The 18,597-nt window shown below is 40.7% G+C and overlaps 1 protein-coding gene across 1 annotated transcript in view; it reads right to left on the reverse strand.

Moving 5' to 3' along the window:
* LOC126335813 (uncharacterized) overlaps positions 1-18,481 on the reverse strand; it is a 101,891-nt gene extending 83,410 nt beyond the window's left edge. The window contains exon 1 of the mRNA XM_049999278.1: positions 18,363-18,481. The gene's annotated coding sequence lies outside the window, so the exon portion shown is untranslated. The remainder of the gene's footprint in view (positions 1-18,362) is intronic.
* Between the last annotated feature and the right edge of the window lie 116 nt (positions 18,482-18,597).

An 18,597-nucleotide genomic window follows, 5' to 3' on the forward strand; every position in this document is an offset into this window, starting at 1 on the left:
TCGTATGCAGTCCTGATTGTGGCGCTCACCTGCACGGCGCCAAACACACATACGACCATCACTGAAACCAAGGCAGAAGCGACTCTCATCGCTGAAGAGGAAATGTCTCCATTCGTCCCTCCATTCACGCCTATCGCGACACCACTGGAGGCGGGCTGCACGATGTTGGGGCGTGAGCGGAAGACGGCCTAACGGTGTGCGGGACCGTAGCCCAGCTTCATGGAGACGGTTGCGAATGGTCCTCGCCGATACCCCAGGAGCAACAGTGTCCCTAATTTGCTGGAAAGTGGCGGTGCGGTCCCCTACGGCACTGCGTAGGATCCTACGGTCTTGGCGTGCATCCGTGCGTCGCTGCGGTCCGGTCCCAGGTCGACGGGCACGTGCACCTTCCGCCGACCACTGGCGACAACATCGATGTACTGTGGAGACCTCACGCCCCACGTGTTGAGCAATTCGGCGGTACGTCCACCCGGCCTCCCGCATGCCCACTATACGCCCTCGTTCAAAGTCCGTCAGCTGCACATACGGTTCACGTCCACGCTGTCGCGGCATGCTACCAGTGTTAAAGACTGCGATGGAGCTCCGTATGCCACGGCAAACTGGCTGACACTGACGGCGGCGGTGCACAAATGCTGCGCAGCTAGCGCCATCCGACGGCCAACACCGCTGTGCCGTGCGTGTGATCATTGCTTGTACAGCCCTCTCGCAGTGTCCGGAGCAAGTATGGTGGGTCTGACACGCCGGTGTCAATGGTTCTTTTTTCATTTCCAGGAGTGTATATGTACCAAATTTGATTGGAACCTTTCCAGTAGTTTAAGGTGAGCTTTTTACTTGTGACTTTGCCCGCGTACGCACATTATAAATACAGTTCACATTTATTTAACATATTTCACACGTATTGGCACACGTATTTACTTGTATCTGTTTTATTTTCATGCAAATCAACGTTTATGACATCTTATCCCCTGAAATATGCGTCATACGATGATATATTTTTCCAGGTAAATCCAGCGGCATATGTTGACACTGACACTGACACTGACAGCGAAATGTTCTGCGAATAGATTTACTAGCAACTCCTCTTCTCCCCAATTCTATTCAATACCTCCTCATTAGTTATGTGATCTACCCATCTAATCTTTAGCATTCTTCTGTAGCACCACATTTCGAAAGCTTCTATTCTCTCCTTGTCCAAACTATTTATAGTCCATTTTTCAATTCGATGCATGCCTACACTCCATACAAATGCTTTCAGAAATGACTTCCTGACATTTAAATCTATACTCGATGTTAATAAATTTCTCTTCTTCAGAAACGCTTTCCTTGCCATTGCCAGTCTACATTTTATTTCCTCTCTACTTCATCATCAGTTATTTTGGTCCCCAAATAGCAAAACTCCTTTACTACTTTGTCTCATTTCCTAATCTAATGCCCTCAGCATTACCCGATTTAATTCGACTAGATTCCATTATCCTCGTTTTGCTTTTGTTGATGTTCATCTTATATCCTCATTTCAAGACACTGTCCATTCCGTTCAACAGCTCTTCCAGGTCCTTTGCTGTCTCCGACAGAATTACAATGTCATAGGCAAACCTGAAAATTTTTATTTCTTCTCCATGTATTTTAATTCCTACTCCAAATTTTTATTTAGTTTCCTTTACTGCTTGCTCAATATACAGGTTGAATAACATCAGGGATATGTTACAAACCTGTCTCACTCCCTTCCGAACCACTGCTTCCCTTTCATTCCCCTCGACTCTTACAACTGCCATATGATTTCTGTACAAATTGTAAATAGCCTTTCGCTCCCTGTATTTTACCCCTACCACCTTTAGAATATGAAAGAGAGTATTCCAGTCAACATTGTCAAAAGCTTTCTCTGTGTCTACAAATACTAGAAACGTAGGTTTGCCTTTCCTTAATCTTTCTCTAAGAAAGGTCAGTATTGCCTCACGTGTTCCAGTATTTCTACGGAATCCAAACTGATCTTTCCGGAGGTCGGCTTCTACCAGTTTTTCCATTCGTCTGTAAATAATTCTTGTTAGTATTTTGCAGCTGTGACTTATTAAACTGATAGTTCGGTAATTTTCACATCTGTCAACACCTGCTTTCTTTGAGATTGAAATTATCTGATCAGAAATCCTTGTCACCTGTCCATTTCACTTCACCGACACTTGCAATATATCTAGATTGAGCCTTTGCATTTACCTTTTTCAGATTTTCTAGTTTCGCTACCACATTCAAGCTTCTGACATTCCACTCTCCGACTTCTAAAACGTTATTCTTTCTTTGATTATTCAGTCTTTTTCTCGTAGACACCTCCGACTTGGTAGTCCCCTCCCGGAGATCCGAATGAAGAACTATTCCGGAATCTTTAGCCAATGGAGAGATCATGATGTTAAGTGTCTTTACTGCAGTGGTTTCCATTGCCTATTGCCTCCTCACGCCGTTGATCATTGCTGATTGTTCCGCCTTCGGGGCAGTTTCCCACACCTAGGACAAGAGAGTCCACTGAACCTCTGTCCGTTCCTCCGCTCTCTTTGACAAGGCCTTTGGCATAACGAGGCTGAATTCTTATGCCGGAAGCCTTCGGCCCAATACTGATTACTAATAGCAGCATTATCAGTGGCGGGTTTCAAACATGTGACCGAGGACGTTTTGATTGCTAATCGTAAACGCTATCCCTACACCTCTCGCAATAGTTACTGGGCGATACTTCGAATAGCCATCAGGCCTCGTGCTGATTTAGGTTTGTGATGACCACCTTATATCTATTGCGGTAAACGTCAGGATCAGTTCTTTGAAAGGTCACAGACGACTTCCTACCCCAGCCTTCCCTCTTAGAGATTCTGCTTCGCATGTAATCTAGTTTTCGACGCGTTGTAAAGTAATCCTCCTTCCTTTCTTTTAACCTCTATGAATGGCGTGATCCTAACTACTAGTGAAAGAGAATTTGATAGTTGAAACCTCTTCGTGCAGGGTCATCAACGCCAGTATGCGAAGGGTTGCAGTCCTAGGCAGCACAGAACTACTGAGGCTAAGTGACACACGGAGGATAATTGGTCGTCACACTTGCCAGTTATCGGATACATTGTCATTGACAATAGTAGTAAACTGCTGAAACGTCCTTCGTCAATGACTGTTTCTCTTCCTGAATGAGCCGGCCACTGTTGCCGTGCGGTTCTAGGCGCTTCAGTCTGGAACCGCGTGACCGCTACGGTCGCAGGTTCGAATCCTGCCTCCGGCATGGATGTGTGTGATGTCCTTAGGTTACTTAGGTTTAAGTAGTTCTAAGACCTAGGGGACTGATGACCTCAGACGTTAAGTCCCATAGTGCTCAGAGCCATTTGAACCATCTTCCTGAATGTAGTGGTTAATTTATCTCAAAGCTATCGCACTTGAAATAATACAACCTGACTTTCTCGGTAGCATTCATTACACATAGGATGCAGGTGTTTAGAATTGCCTCCATTGCTCTCACCCTTTTATTAAACATAGACAGAACACAACTTCACAAATGTTAGACTTTACTCCGTTTCTGCAAACGACCCACTCATAACGTCACAAATGAAAATGTTCAAGTTGTCAAGGCACAAGCTACATTACAAAATAAAATAAGACCATCGTTAAATACACTTACAGCAACTCGCCATACAAAACCGCCACGGAACGTGTTAAAACATATTATTACATAACACGCAACGTTACATAATGTCCATTCACAACTGACTGGAGCAGTGTTTGACTATTTTTGACTGTCAGAGGCGGAAGTTGATGCTTGCAGAAACTCAGTTTCTAGCAATCTTTCTTACACTAGTAATGTTATTTTCGTTACAAATCAGTCGTCATGTAAGGTCACACGACCTCTGTTTCTTATTTTACGTGTCGTTGAGATTTTGAAAGTATTGGCAGTGGAGTGGGATTCGATCTCTGAGTCAAGTTTTCCAGCGGATCTGAACCCTTGGAGATGATGCTATTGCATCATTTCGTTGCTTCCTCACGATGCTAATCTCCTCCAGGTTTCTACTAGTGAAAGAGAATTTGATAGTTGACACCTCTTCCTGTAGGGTCAGCAACGCCAGTATGTGTAGGGTTGCAGTCCCAGGCAGCACAGAACTATTTTTTGCGTTACCTTCAACCGAACATTTGCACATCTCGCTGCTGGTTAAGAAACAACAATTATTTCATATCTATTCGCAGCTATAACACACTGTCGAAAGGTAGCGGATTCGAGTCCCTGCCAGGCAAAAATCATTTGTGTCAACATTTCACATTCGAATATCATATTACTGTTGAACGTATTTAGTATCTGACATCTAATTGTGCTCCATCGCCACAACTTTACTTCATGGCGTTTTACACTTGTGCATTGCATTCATTACATACCTTTCGTGGTTACTTCTCAGGGGAAATGTTAGCTTCATAGGGTTCCTGGTGCAGTGGTAAACGAATCGTCATTTATTTCCCAGTTCAAATGTTCAGTCTTGTAAGTTGATACTAGTGAACACTTCATTAATTTGCGTTTCTTTATTACTAGATGAGACTCGATCAGACACACAAGCTTCGTTAGCTTAACAGTGGGTTAAAATGCGGATCCCAAATAACAACTTGTCATGTCATTTCGTGAATGTGATACGACTTACTGTAATGAAGTTTAACAAGCGTTAAGGACTGTCTCATTTCTAATAATGTGTTTTCTAATATTTGTTGCGTGACAGTATTGGTTTACATCTGGACTGACTGCCTTAATGAGCAATGTTCACTAGAAGTCCTTTTGGTGACCACCGTGTATAGTCAAACAACTTTACTGCTGAGGGTTTAGACATCTATATTATATTGTCTGCATACAGCCCGATGCAGCCTACACATTGAAATTCGGGGGTGGCCCGCGTTTTGTGCTGTCGAGTGTATCTGATTCACAGAGCAAGTGTTGACACAGGTGAAGGAACATACCATCTAGATCTATTAGGTTTACACAACCTTGTGTCTTAATGTATCACTGTACAGGATGTAATAAAGCTTATCGGAGTTCTTAGTCCGCAGCTTGTGGTTGCGCGGTATTGTTCTCCTTCCCACGCCTGGATTCCCGGTTTCGATTCCCGGTGAGGTCAGAGATTTTCTCTGCCTCGTGATAACTGAGTGTTGTGTGCTATCCTTAGGTTAGTTAGGTTTAAGTAGTTCTAAGTTCTAGGGGACTGATGACCATAGATGTTAAATCCCTCAGTGCTCAGAGCCATTTGAAGAGTTCTTAACAAACATATTGTCTGGCCTGGTTATATATTTACGCTTCGTTGTGAGGAAGATATTAAATTGACTGCAATTATATACATGGTGCATGAATGTGTTGTTATTCAGATCGTTGTGTCTTTAATTTAACCTATAGAACAATTGCAGACGTTTCAGCAGTGCATGTATGCGTTATTGTTATTATTCAGACCACTGCACCTAGTGCTTATACTGTACTGTGCTGCCTCAGATGGATGCATTCACATAAGTTTAATGTATGAGAGCACAACTAGGCAAGTCAATAACGCTTTGGCCCACCTCTGGCCCTTATGCAAGCAGTTATACGGCTTGGCATTGATTGACAGAGTTGCTAGATATCCTCCTGAGAGATGTCGTGCCAAATTGTGTCCAATTGGTGCCTCAGATCGTGAAAAGATCCTCGAGTTCGTTGGGGGGCTGTGCCTAAAACGCTCCAAACCTTCTCAAGTGAGAAGAGATCCACTGATCTTACTGGCCAAAGCAGAACACAATGTCGCAAATGCTGAAATATAAGCCCAGGATGACTTGCCATGAAGAACAGAACATGGCGTAAAATATTGTCGACATATGAATGTGCTCTAAGCGTGCTGTGGATGAGAACCAAAGGTACTGCTGTGACACGACATGATACCCCAGACCATCGCTCTTTTTTTTCTTCGTATTTTTAATTTTTATGTTTTCAAAGAAATTTTCGGCAGTTGACTGTTAAGTGCTGAAACATTTCTAAGCATACGCACAAGCATATGCAGAAGAGAAATAGCGAATAAACCGTTGAAAGAAACAAATTTTAAATTCTTCATAAGTGGGTAACATTTGTTAACTGCGCTTTATGTTTACGTTCTAGATCAGAAACGTTGATCAGTATGACGACCATCTGTGTCCACGGCAGCCTGGAATAGCACTAGAGGCCGGCGTCACTCCCACCTAAAACATCCCAGGTATGATGTCGGCGTCGGACTACTGAATGTTCAGCTGCCGTGACACAGCTCGTGCAGTGCTTAAACATCGCGTGGTGCGCCCAGCACCCTCAGCCGTGGCAACATTAACTTCTTCCACAATTTTTCGCACTACTGGTCGTCGGCCTCTCCCAGAAACAATTCCCAAACCGCCAGTTACTTCCAACTTCCGAATCGTGTTCTTCAATCCCGGTGAGGAAAGAGGTCCTCTCAGTATTCTTTAAATGCGCCGATACTCGCGAAGAGGAGTAACACTATTGCCTTTGGTCTGATAAAACAACTGTAAGTGAAAAGCCCTGCGGACCTTGGCCGGACGCATTGTTAGCTGTCTACAACTATAATGCACAATGATGTGTGTGGTTCCACCCTATGTCGCTGTACCAGTACCGGAGTCTAACGGCAAGTCAAGACACTAACACTGTTAACAACGCAAACTCTGCAACGCACGGTCTGAACATAATTCCTTTGAAGGTGGGTACCCATGTGGTAAATAGCTTTGCGTCTACACTGAGCCAAGTGGCTAAATTTTAATTATAACTGTCCTGTATTTCATACTGTGAATAATTTTCAATCTTATATTTGCAATTTAAGAGTTGCCTGCTTAATACTGCCACATAATTTATTGTAGTCTTTAAGTTTCAACAATACAAAATACGTATGTTATGTTGTTCTGTAACTCATTGAAGTTCGTATACTTGCGTATGTCATCATCATCATGATCATCATTTAAGACTGATTATGCCTTTCAGTATTCAGTCTGGAGCATAGTCCCCCTTATAAAATTCCTCAATGATCCCCTATTCAGTGCTAACATTGGTGCCTCTTCTGATGATAAGACTATTGCTTCAAAATCATTCTTAACCGAGTCCAGGTACCTTCTCCTTGGTCTACCCCGACTCCTCCTACGCTCTACTGCTGAACCCATGAGTCTCTTGGGTCACCTTGCTTCTCCCATGCATGTAACATGACCCCACCATCTAAGCCTGTTCGCCCTGACTGCTACATCTGTAGAGTTCATTCCCAGTTTTTCTTTGATTTTCTCATTGTGGACACCCTCCTGCCATTGTTGCCATCTACTAGTACCTGCAATCATCCTAGCTACTTTCATATCCGTAACCTCAACCTTACTGATAAGGTTAACCTGAATTCACCCAGCTTTCGCTCCCATACAACATAGTTGGTCGAAAGATTGAACGGTGCACAGATAACTTACTCTTGGTACTGACTTCCTTCATGCAGAAGAGAGCAGATCGTAGCTGAGCACTCACTGCATTAGCTTTGCTACACCTCGCTTCCAGTTCTTTCACTATGTTGCCATCCTGTGAGAATATGCATGCTAAGTACTTGAAACCGTCCACCTGTTCTAACTTTGTTCCTCCTATTTGGCACTCAATCCGTTTATAACTCTTTACCACTGCCATTACTTTCGTTTTGGAGATGCTAATCTTCATACCATAGTCCTTACATTTCTGCTCTAGGTCTGAAATATTACTTTGCAAACTTTCAATCGAATCTTCCATCACAACTAAGTCATCCTCATATGCGAGACTGCTTGTGTTCACATATCTTAATCTCACCCAGCCGGTCTATTGTTTTCAACATATGATCCATAAATAATATGAACAACAGTGGAGACAGGTTCCAGCCTTGTCTTACCCCTGAAACTACTCTGAACCATGAACTCAATTTACCGTCAACTCTAACTTCTGCCTGACTATCCATGTAAAGACCTTTAATTGCTTGCAAAAGTTTGCCTCCTGTTCCATAATCTCGTAGAACAGACAATAACTTCCTCCTGGGAACCCGGTCATATGCCTTTTCTAGATCTATAAAGCATAGATACAATTCCCTGTTCCACTCATAACACTTCTCCATTATTTGCCGTAAGCTAAAGATCTGGTCCTGGCAACCTCTAAGAGGCCTAAACCCACACTGATTTTCATCAAATTTGTCCTCAACTAATACTCGCACTTTCCTTTCAACAATACCTGAGAAGATTTTACCCACAACGCTGATTAAAGAGATACCTCTGTAGTTGTTACAGTCTTTTCTGGTTCCATGTTTAAAGATTGGTGTGGTTACTGCTTACTTATGTATGTAAGTTAGATTAATTAGTTTTTTAGTTTTCCACTATTTTAATCTCCCACTTTACTTTCTTCATCTGATATGGTTTGCTAAAAATTTAAAAATAGGTAAAGATATTATTTATGTGACTTGAGTCAAATACAAAATAAACACATTTCTTCCTCTTTAGGCAGTGTGGCTATTTTGTTTAAACCAACAGAGCTTGACCACCATGGCGAATGAATTATTTGCTATTGTGCTTGCTATTACGACCGGTCCATCACACGACCGCGATAAATTTGTGCTCCACACTGCCGTGCCACCACTTTGCCCGTATTCTACTTGTCGTGAGTCGAAAAGTGTTCAGCGCAGCTGCATTCCTTTGATATCAGTAGTGACCTCCACACAACCAAGTACTGAGAGTTAAGTGTTCGGAGCAGGGCCACCGACTTTTCATTTGCCAGGATAGCTGACAGTGGTAGTCCTGTTGCTGGGAATTAAGCACCTCTTTGCCTGAACACACTATATAGCCGAAATGACGTAGTACGTTGTCCTGTGCTAAAAAGAAAAAAAAAAGTTTCAGCACGACACAGTTATCCACGGAAATGCCTTTGGAAGGGATATCTGAGCTTTTGCAGTGAAATACTATGTCACCGATTTCTTGTTTGTGTTATCTTGTGAAATTCGTTCAACGTTTTGTATGTCTAAACTACCAATGTTAGTCTTTCTACTTATTCTACACTGACAATGTTACGCATGAGCCTCTTTTGTCAGACAGTCGAAAGTTTTGTTTTAGAGTCGTTCCTGTTTAATTTACACTTTAGTCGGTGCAGATACTGAGTGCAGTAAAATGTGATATATTAGTTACTTCACTGTAAACTGTAATTAAATAGATGTCAGAAGGCGGAGAATATAGCCTATAGAGTACAGTGAAACAATATGGAAGTGAGCACAAGCGATTAACACACGGAAGTTCGAGCTGATTAGAGGGATGTTACCTGATATAACTGGTGAGAAATTCTGAGCTCCCGGTTATCAGTGCGAGAAGAGAAGCTCTGTTTCTAATATCAGTGTGTTTTCTTATAAAAAAAACACTGTGGTGTCAGATTGTTAAAGAAGGCGAGCGCGGATGGTTTGGAACCACGTCTTTGTGAGTCAGATAATTATATTTAGTGTTTAATATTAAGCCCGACGCTACTGCGAGGCTATTAATATTGCAATAATTTGTTCAGCGGGCTAGCGAGAGGCTGTAACGCCGCAAATAATTTGTATAGTGATTCATATAAATCGACGAGAACTGTATGCGCCACCTTGTGTTCCCAGCTGCAAAGATAAAAGAGAATCGTCACAGATATAACATGCCGTCGGCTGCGCATCATCGTAAGTTGGATCCAGAAATATGTACCTTATACTTCTCTATCCTGTGTACTGCTAACGGTAGGTGATTGTGCTAATTCAGTCCACGTCTCATCATTAAATGTTTAATGTGTGGTAAGTAACAATGGTAGTTAACATCATTTTTATCAGTTCTATATCCTCAGAATTTTTTCAAGAAGAATTTTCCATCCAGTTACGTAATGGTAATGGCTGATGGGATCCATTTCTTGGTGCGCATTTTGAATTGCATTCTTTTTTTGGCACTATTTGTAATTACATTTTCGTTAATTTCGAAAGAAATTATATTTTTAATATTTGCTATGTTTCAGAAACAAAATACTACCTCTTCTGCTTTGCAGGGAATTAAAGTATTTAATCGATTTATTAATATTTGTATTTACGATAAAATATGGGTGTCCCCATATTTCTTTACAGTACTTTATTCGAATTCATTTTGATGTATAGTTATTATTTTAACTTGTGTAATAACCGTTTGGATCTACTACTGATACACACATACATATATTCTAAACCGTGTATCGTAAGTCTCTCTTGAACTATACAGTTAAAGTGTACTTATTTACGATAAGAACAAATATTTCTTTTAACTCTTACTGTGTATAGTGCAGAGCTCTTTTTATGTTAGTCGATTGGACTTCTTTCCGACATATTCCTTTTGCAGTGAAGTACTGAAAAGTAAATATTTCAGTAACTGCGTATCGCATTCTGCTCTTGTGCTCTAGAGTTAAAGCTTATCTTCAGTTACTTAGATTTACGACAGTTCGCTTTTTGATTGGTTACTGTGTCTTGTGAAGCCGTTACAACTGCAAAAAAATGTTTCTATGATACTTGATTTGTTCTCTTTTCGAGAAACGCCCCCCTAATCCCTCAAGTTTCTTCACAACACTAAGAAACTACATGACAATATTTCTCGCAGTAGATTTTGCATCCGACAATCATTAAATATAGTTGATATGCTGATTCCGTGCAGTTACAGACAGTAATTATTAGGGAATGGAGCCCGCGCGCGATGAAATTGCAATTGCATGCTTGGACGGCAGCGCATTGTACGTCCACCGAAGCTCTTGCAGGCCAAATGCTGATAGAACATGCTATACTGGCCGTAGCCTCCGTGACGCGCTAAAATACAAACATAAGCTCCCATGATTTGACTCGGAAATTATGAAGTTGCAGTTCCATGCTCTAGAGGTAGCGCATTAGACTTCCACTGCAGCCTTTGTAAGCTAAATTTTGATTGGACTCCATTGATTAGAATTATTATGGCGCACCGAAGTATAAACATCAGTCCAGAGCCCCTTTGTTCCATGGGAAACTAGAAATCAAGTTGAGACAAATTGTTTCTTTCTGTATGGAGTAAGCATTTTGTCCTGTGATCCAACATTATTGGTGTCCAAATTATGTAAATTCATAGTGTCCGTTTTTAGGAACTTCTTAATGTGGCAATGTACAGTATTTATTTTGAGAAAATATCAGGATATATTCCATATTTTTACTTATGAACGGCTATCTTATTGTTATTTCAGCAATTCATACTATAGATCATTTAAACTCTGTCTCCGTTATTGCATAAAAGCTAGTAGAAAACTATTGCTGAATATAATTTTATAAATAAGTGTTGATGCTTCTTAGTGTATTCATGAATACAGTGACAAAATTTATATTTTTAAATATTTCCGTCGATGTTTCATTTCACTTTTTTACAGCTTGCGATATACCCATACAAAGAAGTAGCAGAGTATCAAGATTATATTTTAGTGATTCGAAATGTACTCTAGAAAACGGCGTCTTGATTCCCCAGTACTTAAGAAATCTTTATTAGAGCCACTAAGTTTTATCTAGAATATATTATACGAAAACAAGAGAAGACTGGTTACTATTTCAATGATAAATATCCCAGTTGGTAGTACTGAAATCGCCCCTGCTCTCTAAAATGAAACAAACATATATCTGACTGGTCATAGTTACTTACAGAAAATGAAATTATGTGACTATTCTTTCATTAATTCTTCCACTCATTGGATATTTACAGACAGCGCTTTGAAGTAGAACGTTTCATTTTTCATTCGTTTAAATACATAACTTAATTTAAATGTTGCTTCCTTATTATGATCAAAAAATGCAATAGAAATGCCGTTATGGCATTATCAAATCGCTGAACGCTTATTGTCATTGTGTGACTGCATTTCACTTTACGACACTACTTAATGTACAGGGTGTACCAAAAAAAATCATCCGATTTGGCACATCTGTATTTCTGAAACTAATGAATATAAACAATTAACTTTGTTTTTGATGAACAGGAAACTCAACAAAACACTTTTTCACACCTTTTTATAGGTGTTAAATATGCCCACTTGAGATTCACAGCATACGTCAGTGCATTATTCAAATTGTACCCCCACTACAGGGAGCATTTCTTGAGTTATGGCTTCCACAGCTGTTGTTATGCAATGTTTCAGTTCATTCATTGTTGTTGCTAAAGGAGGCACATGAACAGGAAATAATCACATACAATCAAGTCCGGTGACCTTGGAGACCAGTAGTGTAAGACTCAATCATTTCGTCCAGTGCGACCGATACATTGTTATTCCAAAAAGGAATAAAATATTCTTTGTTTAACTAACGGAATGAAGTCATTAGACCATTTACACCGTAAAATCTTAATGGTCGGGAAATTATTACTGTTAGAGCGCATTCATGAGGTCAATGTCGAAATAAATCTTCTTTATCAGTGGTTACACACACACACACACACACACATGGAGAGAGAGGGGGGGGGGAGGGAGAGAGAGGGAATAAAAGACTCATTATTGGAAGGAATTACGTCGAAAATCCAGTGGACAAAGTGATACGGAGGAGGATAAATGAAGAGACGACAGTGACTCGAGTAATGAAAACTATGGCTCTTGTCGGAAAGAATAGCAGCAGGACGAAAGACTTAGAAATCTTGTTTTACAGCTGAATGAATGGAAGCGAAAATCAGGGGATGAACATTTGCAGAATACTCGCTAGTGTTCACTACCGTTCATTTGCTTCTGTGAACAAGCTTTTAGACTAGAGGGAACGTAGAGAAAAGAAGGTAACGAACAAACCCTGATTTGTTCTTTCTGGACGCTAATATTCATCACAAAGAGCACTGTTTTCGATGAAGTAAGCAAATGAGCATAGGAAAAGAATAATTTTTGGTGTCACAAATTCTATGTAAGCGTCAAATGCGTAGTAGAAGTGCACTTAACACTGAACTGCAGTTCTAGCTTTCTCTATCACTGTTCCACAACTTTGCACGTAGGTCACTGGTCGCTTTTCGCTGGCTTCTCATTACAACTGTGGAGAAAATTTAAAAGCAGAACACTGATTACCGACAGCTTGCATAATCTGAAGAAAGGCTAATATTTTTATTCTGGCTGTTAGCAATTGGAGACGTTTATATCAGTGACGGTTTCGGAAGTGAGTAGCTGCTATATCTCAGACAATTTCTGATATCTGCACTACGGAAACGACTAATTTTAAGCACTACTTTTATTAATGTATGAGTATGAAAGATAGCGTCAATAAAGTAATGAAATACGAAATATACTAGGGGTATCCAGAAAGAAACAGACGTTCTGAAGTAAAAAATTAACAACATAGAAAAATCAAAGTTGTTTATGTACATTTTAAAATTACACTCTTAAGCTATTTTTGTACATAGTCAGCATACAAACTGAGGCACTTATCATGCCGTGGCATAAGATTTTCAATACTGTCTCTGCAGATATCTGCCGCTTGTGATTGCAACCACAGATTTATACCGTTATGCAGTTCGGCACCAGGATAAAAGCGTTGTGTAGCGAGCTATGGCTTCATTGCTGGGAAGAGGTGGTAGATGCTCTGCGACAAATCCGGGCTGTATAGCGGATGACCATCCGAATCTCTGTAGCAACTCTCGGCTATGATTGGACGCAAGTGGTCGCGGGTTGTCGTGAAAACCGAAACTTTGGAGCTAAGTTTTCCCCGACGCTTGTTCAGTATGGACTGCCTTAACTTCGTCAGTTTTTACAACTCCCACCATGTTCAAGGAAATCAGCAAGAATCACTCCCTCAGCTCCCAAAACAGAGCAGCAAAGGTCTCTCTTGCTGACAGCGTTTGCAAACATTTCCTTCTTTTCTTGAAAGAACTCGTGTCATCATTTCGTTGACTGTCTTTTCTTTCCACAAGTGACATTCTTCACTCAAGTCTCGTCCCCAGTTACGATACGACCGATAAGTTTGTTACCAATTTCCCTGTAGTCTTCGAAGAAGGCGGTACTGCAGTCTGTCCATTTTTTCTAATGAGCTTCCGTTAGGATTTTGGACACCGACTTAGTACAAAATATGTGGTAACCAAGCTTCTCCGCCACAATTTCACGCAGAAAACACAGTGCGATTTGGGTAAAATGTCGCGAAAGTTCCGTAATCGTGAAACGACGATTTTCACGAATTTTGTCGTTGATTGTCATCACCAGTTCCTCAGTAATGAGGCTAGGCTTACCACTGCAGTCTTCATAGTGAATATTGGTACGACCATATTTAAAAAAAATTGAACCATGAATCACTCAGCTTTCACTCATTATTCCGTTTCTGCACATATCACAAACGTCACGATGAATTTCCGTTGGTTTGTAGTTTTTTGCCAACAAAACCCTAATCACAGAACGCACCTCACAAGTGGTGTGATCTTCTATTGCAGAGTACATTTTAACACGTCACAGAAAACACTGTAGCTGAGGCACAGACCACACGCTAATCACCGCTGCATGCGTAAAGCGTCTAGGAATGTTATGGCACCAAGATGACGTCTCTTGCCACGCCCACAGACTAAAATGTCTGTTACTTTCTGGGTAGCCCCTCGTATACACGACCTGTGAATGTTAAGCAAAGCAAGCTCCGTGTTCTGGCCTGAAGCGCTAATCTGGGCTGACTGACCACCGTGTCATTCTATGTCAATGTCGTCATTGAATGCGGTATGGGGGGCGCTGGGGTCGACAGTCAGCACAAAACTCTCCCAGACGTTCTCGGCTTTCTTGAGCTAGAAGCCGCTACTTCTCATTAAGCCACTCCTCAGCTGACCTCACGAGGCCGAGTGCACCCCGTACCAATCCTCCTAACAAGGACAAAACTTCTGGCATTTGTGCGAATCGAACCCGAGCCTTCTGCATAGGAGTCAGACATATTGACCACAGACTTACGGAGGGGGACACCTGTCACATTTATTTTATGTTTTATTTATTTAATGGGGATGGATAGGATGTCAAAAATCTTTAAAAATCATTTTTTCAAAATATGCCCATTTAGTAGCCCAAATCTTCCTAAATAGTTTGATGTATGAAACGTATATATTTGAGAGACTATAACGCACGTTATTTGGTCTTAAGTGTACTACACCCCTGTGCACACCATTCTTCTGTCATTTGTAAGTGAAGAATATCATCACAAGAATTCTCTACAAACTGCTGTAATGGAAGCCATCAAAACTACATTCAGGGACATTGCAAATGAACTTATTGAAGAAATGTCTTCATGGGGGTACCCAAAGACCCAAATGAAAGTTTTAAGCAATGCGTATGGGTAAGAATTCCAAAAACCATTTTGGGGGGAAGAAATGCATTTGCTATTGGTGTTTATGATGCAGTTTCATATTTTAATGGTGATGTGCAAAGCAGAATATATGTTTTAGAGAAAGTGGGAACTAAGCTAGGAGTGAACTGCATCAAAGTTTTGTGTGCAAGAGACAGAGAGCGTATAGTGAAAGCACATAGATAACTTTTGGAGGTGATAAAATCAAGAAGAGTGCGTCATAGGAATGTGAAAAGGAAGAAAACTGATCTAAAAAATGAGAAAGAATCTGCTTATGGTGCTGGAAAGTTCCAAAAGAATGTCAAATACAAGCAGAAACTTTAACGTCCACTTTCCGCAAAACACAAATTTTTAAACTTAGGTCCATGTAACATGCAAAATAAATATCCTGTTACTTTCAAACTTGGTATGCTTATTAAACACAAACTCCTTAATGCAAAACTCTAGAATTTTCCAAATCGATTAAAACCTGTGGTAAACATTGAGATAATTAACTATAAAATTTGAGGTTTTTCTAAACATGAAGATTAAAATGCAACAGCTCATTCATTTTTTCATAAATTAAATACCAGAGTTTCATAAACGTGTAAGTATGGTTTGTATGCTGTGCAAAATTCATCGAAGAATCTCTCTTACTTATGAAGGAAAGTGTATCTATAGCAACAAAGCCAATAGTAAGTGAAAAAAATTATAAAATGTCCACTGATATGAGTGTGAATTCTGAATCCTTCCTATTAATGCTGACAAAGTTTTATGAATTTATTTGATAAAGTACACACAGTGGAAAATCAAAATGTCCTGTGCTGCCTCTCCTGCTCCAAGTGCGCCCGTTTGACGACCTGATTAAGGCCATCAAACCATCTGTTACATCGGACCGGAGTTTCACACATACAAAACTTTTCTTGCATCACAGGTACCTAAAAAATACAAGTGTTAATATGACAAACAGTATAAGTGTCTATAGCGCAGTGTGAATAAGTATACCATGAACTAATGAAGTTAATACTGGCAGTTGTGGCCGAGCGGTTCTAGGCGCTTCAGTCCGGAACCGCACTGCTGCTAAGGTCGCAGGTTCGAATCCCACCTCGGGCATGGTATGTGTGATGTCCTTACGTTAGTTAGGTTTAAGTAGTTCTAAGTCTAGGGGACTGATGACCTCATATGTTAAGTCCCATAGTGCTCAGAGCCATTTGAACCAATTTTGAATTGGTAGTACTTGTACTCTTACTGCCACTAATAATAATAATACTAATAATAATAACAAAATAATGACAATAATTATAGTGACAGATATAAAAAGAATTTATAGGTATCCAAAATAGATGTTTCCGATATGGCACTTTCTGAGGAAAGGATATTCAAGACTGCACCAGCTAAGGATACCGTGATACGAGGAAAAGCTGGTTGGAGAGAAGGATGTACAACAGTAAAGAGTATGTACAGGAACAATGGTAATCGTTATTGTTGCTTTAGCAGGTGTATCATTAACTGTATTCTGAAGCTGGAGATGTGGATCATTTCTCTAAGATACTGCAGTGGTGTATTACGAAGTAGGGTTCTTGCTACTGAGAAGGACTTCGAGAATATAGCTGAACATGCGGTTAGAAAGGATTTTTCTCTGATGAGAACTGTTGTGTCTGCCATGTTCATACAAGAGCGTTAAGATCGAGGAGAGACATGAGAGACAGTGTTCGTCCATATGACGGAAGGTATGGAAATCTTCGCCCTTGTCTGCATGCAGCAAGGATAGCTGTACATGCTGTGATGAAATGTGATCAAAGAGTCGAACACAAGTAGACATAACCAATTCCAGGCGGCTAGGGCTTTCCTGAGAAAATCTTTGCAGGATAGCATGGCTTTAATCATAAATGTCTGTACAAGCTTCTTTTTCACCTCAAGAGGGAAGAGCCTTCTATATTTTTGTAGCGCATGGAGAGATGCTTATGCTTTCTTGCGCATTGCAGTTACGTGCGCAGTCCAATTTATATTTTCATCTGTTATTACTTCTACAGTCCGCAGCTCGTGGAGTCGCAGTAGCGTTCTCGCTTCCCGATCACGGGGTCCCGGGTTCGATTCACGACGGGGTCAGGGATTTTCACCTGCCCAGAGATGACTGGGTGTTGGTTGTGCCGCTTTCATCATTATCATTCATCCCCATTACGGTCGGAGGAAGGGAAGAGCAAACCACCTCCATCAGAACCTTGCCTAGTACTGCGGTGCGGTCTCCCGCATCGTTCTCCTCAGCCCTGTCAAGAAGCATGGGACTTCATTTCTATTACTTCTAGCTTTGCTGAGTGAGAGTACTTTATATTTGTTCCATTTAGGGTTAAAGATTGTAGGGATTCCCGATAATTCTAGCTAATGAGCCTAGAATGGCCAGCCAGTACATTTTAGGTTGAGTATGGGTCGAACTTCAATAGTACGGGCTACTTGATAAAATGTGCTCTATAGTTTGTCAGAGAGCACGCACGGTATTCGTACGTAAATCATTTCTGTTCGCCACCAGAAATCTCTAGTATAACAATGACATATCAGCCATTCAATTACAACTACCATCAACATAAAGAAGAGAATTATCAAATCTTTCTTAATTTTTAATTTTAAGTAGCATACTTGATGCAAAATTAGCACTTTTTTACTTTCAAGAAAATCTATTACATTTTTTTCTCTTTGATAAAAAGAACTACAAAGGTAGTGCTCATTCACTCCGTTCCCACCATATTCAAGCAATGATGAATTTACAGTCATTTTGAACTCCCCTCTTGCATCTTTGAGTGCCCCGGAAATTTTGTACCAACCATTTTATTTTAATTGGAGTCCAGAAGCTCCCATGATATCTATACTTTTCTATCAGGAACGTCATGCTCTCTTCATACCACTCCATCGATTGGGCAACTGATGTAAACCACAAAAGTAGACAAAATACCAGACGAAAATCTTCTATACTGCTAGCTCCGAAACAAAAAATAGACGAACTTCCTTTGATGGTTCGCTAAAAGACAAGCAAACAGCGGAACACGACCGAATTCTTCCAGTGAATGCAAACCGAACACGGTGGAATGCAGTTCGCTGGCGTTAGCTTACCATTTAAAGTTGAGGGAAGTCTGGTTCAGTGACGCTTGTTCGCTTTTGTTTGCCTTCGTAACTTGGTGGCAGTGAATGTTGTGCCTGCCAAGCAATAGGGGAGAGTGTTGTTCGTTGGAACATTTTCAGCCTTTTGCCTCCAGTCACCCCTGTAATAAAAGTTTGATATATTTTCTTATTCCATTATGAAATGATGACATTCAGTTTATATGTCCTGCATTTTTTCTGAAATTAA

The sequence above is a fragment of the Schistocerca gregaria genome, chromosome 2 (genome assembly GCF_023897955.1).
Source record: "Schistocerca gregaria isolate iqSchGreg1 chromosome 2, iqSchGreg1.2, whole genome shotgun sequence".
Lineage (NCBI taxonomy): Eukaryota > Metazoa > Arthropoda > Insecta > Orthoptera > Acrididae > Schistocerca > Schistocerca gregaria.